This window comes from Microtus oregoni, unplaced genomic scaffold, assembly GCF_018167655.1.
Source record: "Microtus oregoni isolate MIOR12 unplaced genomic scaffold, Mior012 000077F_ref0000221, whole genome shotgun sequence".
NCBI lineage: Eukaryota > Metazoa > Chordata > Mammalia > Rodentia > Cricetidae > Microtus > Microtus oregoni.
The window spans coordinates 5,250,318-5,262,020 of NW_024544029.1; positions in this window are offsets into that span (position 1 = coordinate 5,250,318).

The following is an 11,703-nucleotide window of genomic DNA, read 5'->3' on the forward strand; positions in this document are numbered from 1 at the left end:
ACAGCCAATCCACTCCCACTCACGACTGGAGCACTCTCACGCACCACGCCCACTCACGGCCAGAGCACTCTCACACACCACGCCCACTCACGGCCAAAGCACTCTCACGCACCATGCCCACTCACGGCCAGAGCACTCCCACTCACGCCTTGGAGTACTCCCACTCCATGGGGCCTGGAGCACACCTACACATGGTCACACGCTTCATACAGCCACAGATGCCCACAATAAGTCGAAATTTAATATTAAAAAACTTAGACCAGCCTGGTCTACAAGAGCTAGTTCCAGGACAGGCTCCAAAACCACAGAGAAACCCTGTCTCGAAAAACCAAAAATAATAATAAAAAAAAAACAAAAAAAACTTAGATGTGAAGGTTGCCTACGTATATTTAATAAATAATATTAATAATTAATATTAATACGCTTTTAATCCCAGCACTCGGGAGGCAGAGGCAGGCGGATCTCTGTGAGTTCGAGACCAGCCTGGTCTACAGAGCTAGTTCCAGGACAGGCTCCAAAGCCACAGAGAAACCCTGTCTCGAAAAACAAAAACAAACAAAAAAAAATAATATTCCTTTTAAGTGGGAGTATTTAAAATAAAAACATTAAAATGGCCGTGAATCATGCTTATGGCCTAAGCCTTTTTGTGTTTCTCAACTACAAACCTAGAAGTTCCTAGGAATCTCAAAAGAAACCCATTTACAGTGAAAGACATGTCTTAACCCCGTTGTGCAGCCCTTGTGGTCTATGGTTTCATTTTCATTTTGTGTGTATATATAAGTAGAACTGGACTTATGGATGGCCATGAGCCACCATGTGGGTGCTGGGAACTGAACCTAGATCTTCCAGAGAGCAGTCAGTGATCTGAGCCATCTCTGCAGCCCCATGCTTATCTTTAAAAAAAGAAAGAAATTACATTTTATTTTGTGTGTGCATGAGTGAACACGTGCATGTCTCTGTACACGTGTGAAGGCCAGAGGATAGCTGTCAGGGAGTGGCTCTCTCCGCCATATGGGTCCTGGAGACTAAACTCAGTCAGGCCTGGTACCAAGTGCCTTCTCTCACTGAACCATGCTGGGGACCCAGCTGTTGTGGAATATTACTTTGACTAGGCAAATACGTGTTACATTTGTTTATGCTGCATTTATGTAAAGATGCGCTGCTGTTTCACCTGGCCTGCCTAAGGCACCTGATGGGTCTAATAAAAAGCTGAACCGCCAGTAGCTAGGCAGTAGATGGGTGGGGCTGGCAGACAGAGAGAATAAATAAGAGAGAAGAGAAAGAGGGCGAAAGAAAGGGAGACACTTGAAACCAACCGGCCAAACCACTAGCCAGACTTGGAAGAAGCAGGAAAAAGTAGGTCATACTGAAAGAAAGAAAAGTAAAAAGCCTCAAGCCAAAACATGAAGAGAAACAAGTTAATTTAAGTTATAAGAGCTAGTGAGACAAGTATAAGATAAGGCTGAGCATCTATAACTAATATGAAGTTCTGTGTCGTGATTTGGGGGCTGGGAGTTCTAGAAAGCCTGCTACACCCAGCCACAGTTTTATCAGATTACATCCTAACCAAGGTACCTTTGGAGCCACGCTCTAACTTCACTCTTGGCGACCCTTTGAGATGTGGTGAGAGTGGAATTACCCACTGCCGTGGTGCTGACAGGGCTCTCTTTGAAGAGCACCTCTTCCCCCAGTGTCTCCTACCTCCTGTGGCTTAATTTTGCTTTTTCTTTTTTTCAAGACATGGTTTCTCTGTGTAGTCCTAACTGTCCTGGAACTCGCTCTGTAGACCAGGCTGGTCTTGAACTCATAGAGATCTGTCTGCTGCTGCCTCCCAAGTGCTGGGATTAATGGCGTGCACCACCATACCTGGCAGTTTATTTATATATGTATATGTGATGTGCTTGTCTGTGTGTGTGTGCCAGGTTCATGTAGTGACCATAGAAGCCTTAAGAAGGTGCCAGACTCTCTGGATTAAGAGAAGTGCTCTTAATCACTGAACCATCTCTCTCATGCTTAAATTTATGTTAGAAATCTATTTTTACTTGATTTTATTGAGACACAGTCTCACTATGTCTTAAGGTTGGCCTTGAACTTGGCGTGTAGATCAGGATGGCCTTGATGCACCTGCTTCCCAAGTGCACCATTGTACCCAGCAGAAATCTCTTTTTAATAAATTCCAGGCCTCCTTGATACTGGCTGAGCTCAAAGTTCTTGCCTGGGGCAAATTCAAGGAAGCAGCTTTCTGTTAGTAGAGGCCCCTGAAGGATGGTGATCTCAGTCGGCCAGCTGCATGCTGGGCTGTGTCCCCTGAAGGATAGGGACCTCAGCTGGCCCACTTGTACTGAGTCTTTGTCTCCTGCTGTGTTGCTGGTGAGAAGGCTGAACTGATAGAATCACGGTTAAGGGCCTCTCTCCCCACAAGCCTCTCTGAGAGGCTTTGGACACATTCCTCGACATTCCAGTCACCTTAGGGAAGGCCTTTAAATAGCCCTGGCTAACCCACTCAACAAGTTAGTACTACCTTATCAATATAAGCGGGCTTTCTTTTCTTTTCCTTCCTTTCCTCTTTCTTTCTCTTCCTTCCTTTTTTGTTAAAACGGAGTCTCATGTGCCCACCAGGCTGGCTTTGAGTTCCTCCACCAATTTCAGGCATGAGAGCTACTATGCCTATCTGTGCTGGTGATGCAGCCGAGGGCTTTGCACATACAAGGGAAGCCAGTGCTATGCCAACTGAGTCACAGCCCCAGGACTCATGCACCTAGCTTAGTTCTTAAATTTTTGTTTTATTTCCATGTGCACAGATATTTTGCCTGCATGTGTATCTATGTACTGCTTTCATGTCTATGGCCCATGGAGGCCAGAAGAGGGCGTCAGATCCCATGGAACGGGGAATAGACAGTTGTAAGCTACCATTTAAGTGCTGGGAATCGAACCCAGGTCCTCTGGAAGTGCTGTCATTGCTCTTAACTGCTGAGCTACCTCTCCAGCCTCTCATGCTCCTAACTTAACTTGAGTGGGGGCTGAGGAGATAATTCAGTGGTTAAGAACACTGGCTGCTCTTTCAGAGGACTTGGGTTCAATTCCCAGCACCCACATGGCAGCTCACTACTGTCTGTAACTCCAGTTCTAGGGAATCTGACACAGACACACTAGTGCACATAAAACAGAGTTGAAGTTTTTTAAAAGATTGGTTTAATTTGCGGGCAAATGGATGGTTCTAGGAAAAAAAAAAAGTGAAGTAACCGAGACCAGAAAGACAAATATCATATGTACTCACTCATAAGTGGTTTTTAGACATAAAGCAAAGAAAAACCAGCCTACAGTTCACAGCCCCAGAGAACCTAGAGAACAATGATGACCCTAAGAGGGACACACATAGATCTACCTAGGAAGGAGAAAAAGACAAGATCTCCTGAGCAAAATGGGAGTTACAGGAGAGCATAGGAGGGGAGAGGGGAGTGGAGAAAAATATATAGCTCAATAAAAACAAAAAAAAAAAAATCAGTTAAAAAAAAAACAGTCTTGCGTGAAGACAGCCTTGCCCCGCCTTAGTAAACATCGCTGACTAGTTCCCAGCGTTTTAACCATCGGTGTCTGACATTCAGTTTTCCAGGATTTTGTCATTCCTGTCTTGAACTATGCTGAGCCCTGCCATGTTCGCCCCGTGGGGTCAGGAATAAAGGAGTGCTGTGGGCGGTGATAGTCTGAGGGCGTGGCCTTTTGGCAGAGAGATGGGAGGGGCCAGTGCAAGGAAGCATCCTATCCAGGCAGAGATGGGTGGCGCAGCGGATAAAGGGAGCAAATCCTTTGGGTTAGGTGCTAAGCTTGAGTCAGTGAGTGGGAAGTAGGCACTTGTATAAGCAATCCAAGTGGTTCCTGCCTTGACAGTGGCAAGGGGCAGTCCCTCCTCACTCAGCATCATCAGAAAGGTGGAAGAGAAACAGCTGGGACAGGCATGTTTCTGTGGGAGGTCTGTGTACAATTGAATTGGATATGGTTTTGGAATCAGGGCAAAATAAGGAGTCTAGCTATGACAGAGAATAAGGGTTCAAAAGTGGGGGCATGCTTTCAAGCTAAGAAACAGCACAATAGGGGGCTGGTGAGTGTCTGGCTTCCCTCTGCCCTTCCTTCCTATCTGCATTATCCCTTCTCCGTGGGACCACACTCATCCACAGACAGACACTGATGCTACAGCATCTTCTTTCTGGCAGGGTGCTCCTCTGAGTTCTAGACGCCGAGGTTTGAATGTGTCCTCCAAAGGCTCATGGACTGGAGGCTTGGCCTCTAGTGGATGACACGGATGTGTGGGAAATTAAAGGAGGGCCTAAGTTGGGCTTGGGGGACATCAGATTCTGAACCTTTAGACCGAGACTGAGTTTGTTTTATTGTCTGGAGACAAGGTCTCAGGTTGATCAGGCTGTCCAGATCTCCCTATGTAGCCAAATGTAGGCGTGTGCCAGATTCAGCTAAGTCAGAGCTTGTAAATCTCTTCTTTACAAAGTGCCTTCTATCTGGTATTGTGTTGTAGCACGGTGGATTAGTGCAGGAGGTCAGCACTGTGAGATTAAAGTTGTAAGAGATTGTGACTTCTGTTTGGGGCATTGCCCACAGCTGTTCCTCCGACATCAGCTGGCTTCCACGGTGTGAGCTGCCCTGTGACCTTTTGGAGAGGCTTCTAAAAAACAAGGGAACACTGGGTGAGTGGGGTTAGAAGCAGAACAGCAATTGTACCTGACACCGGGGGCCAAGCACAGGGACTTGGGGTGGTGGCAGGTGGCTCTGCACTGGGAGCCACTTTTCCATCTCAAATTCCTTACTTTCAATCCTGTGTGTTCTTTAAGGGTTTTCGTCTGCTTTGTTTGTTTTTAGGGACCAGAGCAGGACTTGGGTCATCACCTTGTTTGTCCAGAGCTAGCCTACTGTTAGCCATGGTCTTTCGGGTGTTTCTGGATCCCACAGCTCACACAGATTTGCAGGATAGCTTTGTTCAACTGAAAGGGTAGTGCAGGCTGGGGAGGCCCCGCTGTTCAGACAGGGGCCACATGAATGGCAGCACGCCAATGCTGGGCTTCTTTCCTGGAGTTCAGGAGGAGGAAGGGCTGATTACTATTTTCATGGATAGATTAGATCACACATGCGCTTTCCTGCTGCTCCTCCCTCTTCCCGTAACATGTCTGATCTTAATTATATCATGTCCAATTTCACATAGGCTAAGATGGTGTCCAGTTTCAAAAAACCAGAGGGCCAGGTGCACGCTTTTAATCCCAGCACTAGGGAGGCAGAGGCAGGTGGGATCTCTGTGAGTTCGAGGCCAGCCTGGTCTACAGAGTGAGTTTCAGGACAGGCTCCAAAGCTACACAGGACACAATTTTGTCTTACTGCATATGTATGCAGAACAAGTTCATACAGGATTGGCCTTGTAGTCTTCATATCAGGATACATTGGTTTACATTGAACAGAAAATGTCTTGTGCAGCTGTTACCAGGAGCAGGGAAACGGACCATTGTTTGCAGGTGAAGGGGGGGGTTAGAGGTTCCGAGGTTGCTAGATGCTCCGTTTGGAGAGGGGTGTGTGTGAATAGTACATGCCAGTGAAGGAACTCAGATGCCAAGTGCATTAACTGTGTGGGAGGATGCCTGGCCAAAACCAAATGAACACCCAGATAAAATTATCTCTTAGGCCTGTCTGTTAAAATTCCCCAAACAGCCGGGCGGTGGTGGTGGCGCACGTCTTTAATCCCAGCACTTGGAAGGCAGAGGCAGACAGATCTCTGTGAGTTCAAGGCCAACCTGGTCAAAAGAGCTAGTTCCAGGACAGGCTCCAAAGCTACAGAGAAATCCTAACTCAAAAAAAAAAAAAAAAGTACAACCAACATAAACAATATCAAGCAAGAAACATGTGATAATTGTTTCAATAATTATTCTATCCTAAGGAGTCTAAGGTCTTGTATTATAAATAACTTGGCCAAGTCATGAGAGGAAAGTAACTATGACTATCTAGTCTTCAACCCATCAATGACCCAAGAAGGGAAAATAATATTACATGAGTAAGCAGGAAGTACAATCAAACAACTTCCAAAATGTGCAACAAATGACAGAGACAACTGGCTACCTCAGCAGTCACCCAAAGTCTCATTTGCAACATTGAAACAACCAACTTTGGCTAAGGCCTCGAGTAACTGACAGACCATTTTCAGAGGCAGGGAATTTTTCAAAACCATCTTACCCTGCCTTGGCAAGGTTTGACAGTCTTTTTTCTTGTATCCTGCTTGTCCTGTCTGGACATCATGCATTTTGTCAGTGGTCAATGCATGGGCAGTTCCTTGCCCAAAGGCCAGTTTTACCAAGAATAAAACAAGCTCCAAGTGGAGTGTCTTCTGTGCTCAACATTCTTTCAGAAATAGATCCATGCTGCCAGGAGCAATCGTGTCTCATGTCAACAGAACCCTAAATTATTTAAATGCCATATTCTACAGCTCTTTGAAGTAGTTGAAGATTGCCTATTTATGCAGAATACAATCTCTATATATCTAAAGAACCTGATTAGTCTAGCTATAAGTATGACAAACTTGGATGACTATTGACCTATAATTCTTAATACCTATATAACTTAAAGACTAAGACTTCATATTAGAATATTAAACAATATTCAACAATCTTTAAACAACTGTGCAACAAACGAGGGCAATTGTTGGGGACTGCAGACCCTCAGACCCTGAATTTTCTGTGACTCCTTGCCTGCCAGAGTAAACAACTTGTTTTCCTTTTTTTTTTTTTAAAAAAAAGAGTTTGTTTATTTATTATGTATACAACATTCTGCCTCCAAATATGCCCACATGCCAGAAAAGGGCGCCAAATCTCATTACAGATGGTTGTGAGCCACCATGTAGTTGCTGGGAATTGAACTCAGGACCTCTGGAAGAGCTGCCGGTGCTCTTAACCACTGAGCCATCTCTCCAGCCCCTTGCCCAACTCGCAACCTGTTATGTGGTAGACAGGTGGTACGACACAAGTGGTCTGTAGACACTGACCTCAGAATGTAAACAGTGTACAAGTATCTTGATCAGAGGTAGAAATGTATATTGCAATATGATAAATATATCCTAAAATTGTATCAGTATACAAAATGTCTTAAGCAGAGGTAGAAGCATGCATGCATACAATATGACAAAATAACTTTGCCTAGGTATACAAACATTGTAGACAAAAATAGGAGCATATTCAATATAATTTAAGTTTGTATCACTATAAAAGAACATATACCAATGTAAATTGCCTATAAATAATAGCTCACAAGTATTCACTCCATTACTCACTTTTTTTTTTTTAATGAGCTTTTTTAACTTTGCAGGAAATCCCAAATCCTCTCCTTGGTACTTAGAGAACACCAGTCTTTTTTTTTTTTTTTAATATACAACATTCTGCCTCTGCATATGCCTGTACGCCAGAAGAGGGTGCCAGATCTCATTACAGATGGTTGTGAGCCACCGTGTGGTTGCTGGGAATTGAACTCAGGACCTCTGGAAGAGCAGGCAGTGCTCTTAATCACTGAGCCATTTCTCCAGCCCCCATTACTAACTATTATTATTAGTGTGAGTAAGCTCACACTAATCTATTATCCCATCCAATTTCCCCCCTTTTTTTCCCAAAGAGATCCCTTAGCTTACATAATTTCCCCCAGCTCTACACCAATTATAATCAACTCTGAGGACAAACTTTGTTGGCAGAGTGGACATTGTCTTCTAGAATTACTTCCAGCTGTCATGGGGGCAATATTCTTTCTGTGGGATCCTGTAAAAGTAAAATGATGGTTAAGTTTCATGATTGCTGTCTAGTATTGCAAATAGTATCTGAGTATTCAGTAGGGTTTTTCTGAGGTTCCTATTTGGAGTTTGTCCAGAAGCTTGTAAAAAGGTGCACCACCATTTCAGCTAACCAAGTTGGAACCGTCTTGAGCAGCTGGTACCCAAAACAGGTCTTATAGTAGTGCTATCAGCATCATGACACCATGGCCCCACGTTGGATGCCATGGGGATTGGGAAAATGTGCACAAGCTTGAGATATTTCCAAGTTGCCGCAACTTAGCTCCGCTGTGGCAGGGGTTTACCAAAAAAACCCAAAAACCAGTAGGTGAAAGCAAGCCAGGTGGGCAGGGGTGGGAGACCTTCTGGGTTGTGGACCGTTTGGGGCTTTTAGACCGGTCTACCTGGTAGGTGTGGAGTTGGGCCCCATGTTGGGTGCCAGATGAAGATATACACCAAAAGGAAATCCCACACTAGCTCAGAATTGAGTATAATAAAGGTTTATTTAGGGTTAGACTCACAGATCCCAGTCCTCTGCTCATATGGGGAACAGCAACTGAATCCCACAGCCAGAAGAGAGAGCGCGTACATCAGCATTTATAGTCTAAGGCCATGCCCACACGGGCGAGTAACTTAAAGGCTACTGGCTGAAGAATTTCCTACATCAACATAGCATCTCTCTGACTCCTCCTTCTTCTCCCTGCATTCAGTTTAGTTTCCCCACCCACCTATAGAGCTGGGCATCAGCATCCATCCATCTCTCTGCGTCCTCATTGTGACCCTGTATGTGACCCTGCTTCAGGTCCCTGCCAGCTTGATTTCCCTGTCATGGCGGAGTGTGAACCTGGTCCCCTTGAGTAGCAATTTTTTTCATCCATAAAAAATAATGAAGTTATGTTGTTGGCAGGAAAATGAGTGTAACTGGAAATAATCATATTAAATGAATTGAGCTGTTCTCAGAAAAATATCATGTTTTCTCTCATTTGTAGTTCCCAGACTACAAAATTATTTATGTATCCGTGGTTCCCCAAATCTGTCAGGGGCCTGCTAGCCAGAGGGGGAAGCCCCACTGCTTCTCCAGAGGTCTCCCCCCTCCCCAGAGCCGCCTTGGAGCGCTCTTCGGTTTTACCTCAGTCTTGAGGGCTCTCCAGTGATGTGCGGACTTGTGAAAATTCCTGCATCTGTGTCTGAAAAGAGTCACACAGCCTGACATGAGGGCTCTGCTGCAACAAGCTAAAGGAAAGAATTTCAGAATTTTACACAGACTAGCACAAAGAGGACGTAAGATGTGCTGGGGCTACAGAGACGCACACTCAGCCAGGTGGTGGCCCATCCTGTAAGCCCAGTCTTAAGGAGGCAAGCCTAGGGCTCCGGGTCAGTGAGACACCCTGACTCAGAGGACAGGACAGCCACTAGATTGACTCCTGGCCCCACATGCGTGTGCATACATGTGCATCTACACACGTGTCCACCTACACAAACATTCCCCTATATACATAATAGAGAGAAAACGCACTGTTGAGAGAGTCATCAAACATAATCTCAAAGGAAGAGACAATTGTGTCCTAGGAGGGCTGGGCTTCCTTGGAAACAGTTAAGGGGAAGTGGTCTGGTCTACTCCATGTGCCACCTGTGTGGGACAGCAGGCTGCTCACTGCGCCAAGCACTCGTGCTTTGCTGTGGCCACCGGGGCTCAGGCTCAGCAAGTGGTTCTGAGCGCGGCTCCAGTGCCTGTGTCAGGTTACACCAGTGTGGCTCGGCAGCTGAAGGAGCTTCTGAACCCCAGAAAAGGCAGGAGGGAACCACCTCGATTCAGAGTCGTCCTCTGACTTCTACGTACACAGTAAACAGGATAAAAAGATACCACAGCCCCTAGACTCAGCGCTGTGCAGTCAGGGTCCAGTGGCTGAAGTGTGGAGATCTACTTGTCTTTGGCAGGTACTCACGCTGTCAGTGCTGATAACTCATCTTATACCAGTTGGTTTGTTTGGGTTTCTGAGACAGGGTCTCAGGGTCTAGCTCTGGAACTTGCTATGTCGCCCAAGCTGGCCAGAAATACACCTGCTTCTGCCTCAGTTGTTGGGATTAAAGGCATGCATCACCATGCATGTCTCTTGTGGCAGTTGTTAACTGTCCCCCATTGCTGGAATGTGGCTTTTTCTAGTTGGTCTGACCCAATCAGGGATCTTACTTTGTGCTGGGAGGGACAGGCAGAAAGGGAGACCGAGGCCAACTGTGAGCAACTGAGAGGGGTAGAGGGAAGATGGGCTGGAGCCTTAGATTCTAACACTTAAAGTCTCAGGAGGAGAGAGTTCCTTTGATCTCTGAATTTGGTAGGAATCCTTTGTCCTGGATCCACTTGCTCCTTTTCTTTGACAGGTTGTAGGGTGGTGGAAGCTTTTTCTCTTTTCTTTCTCTGAAGGTCAGCATTAAGTTTAGCCCCTGTGGTGCCTGTTAAACAACAGACTTCTTAATTGAAAAAAAGGTCTGTAACAAAATGTCAAGAGATCCAACCTCACCTTTAAAAATTTATTTTCGTTATTTTTAATGTAGAGTATGCATGGGCATACGTAGGCGTATGTGCCTGCATTCGAGTGTGTGCACTTAAGTGTGGTGTTCTGGGGGCCAGAGGCATTGAATCCCCTGGAACTGGAGCTAGAGGCAGTCCGGAGTCACCCAATGTGAATGCTAGGAGCTGAACTTGGATCCTCTGCAGAAGCTGTATGTGTTCTTAACCACTGAGCCATCTCTTCAGCCCTTCCCTGCTGTTGTGAGACAGGGTCTTATGTAGCCCAGGTTACTCTTGAAAACTGTGAAGTAAATGCGGATGATCTTGAACTTCTGATCCTCCTGCCTCCATATCCCATGTGCTAGGATTGCAGATGTGTGCCACCAAATCTATTCTTTTTTTTTGGTTTTTCGAGACAGGGTTTCTCTGTGGCTTTGGAGCCTGTCCTGAAACTAGCTCTGTAGACCAGGCTGGTCTCGAACTCACAGAGATCCGCCTGCCTCTGCCTCCCAAGTGCTGGGATTAAAGGCGTGTGCCACCACCACCCGGCCCACCAAGTCTATTCTGTACTGGGCATGGAGCACAGGGCTAGAACAACCAAGCAAACACTATGCCAACTGAGCCACAACCCCAACCCCCAGATTTGTTTATTTAACTTACTGTTTTTATTTATTTATTTAACTTACTGTATTTATTTATTTATTTAACTTACTGTATTTATTTATTTATTTAACTTACTGTCATGGTGTTTCATTGCAGCAATAGAAAACTAAGACTATTTACTCATGAGCGATGGCTCAGCAGTTAAGAGCGTGTACTGCTCTTGCAGAGGGCTCAGTTTGGTTCCTAGGACTCCTGTCAGGGCTCACGCCAACTTAATTCCAGCTCCTTGGGATCTGCTGCCCTCTTGTGGCTTCTGGTGGCATTGTCATGTGCAAACTCGTGCATATGGGGCCCTTTATATACATAATCTAAAGTAAAATCTTTAAAGTTAGCCTTTTAAAAAACTTTACTTGAAGTAGACCAATATTTTATTTTTAAAAATTCATTTGAATATAAAGCACTAGAAAACAATATAAGTATATTTTATTGTATCCACCCAATTACGTATGAATCTTTTCGTGTAAGATATTTTTTCTACGCTTCTTGTAACATATCTTGATGACAAAACACCGCTGTGCCTCCTGAGTGCTGGGATTAAAGGTGGTGTTCCCATGGTACCGCATTTGTCAGAGACCGATACAGCACTAGGAAATGTTCTTAGCTGATGGCTATGTCACATACCACAGGATGTGAACTTACCCTAAACCCAGTGTTGTCTTTTTGAGAGCAATACTGGTTTGACTGCCATATCTTCGCACACACATTCCAATACCTAATTTCATGCACTGAA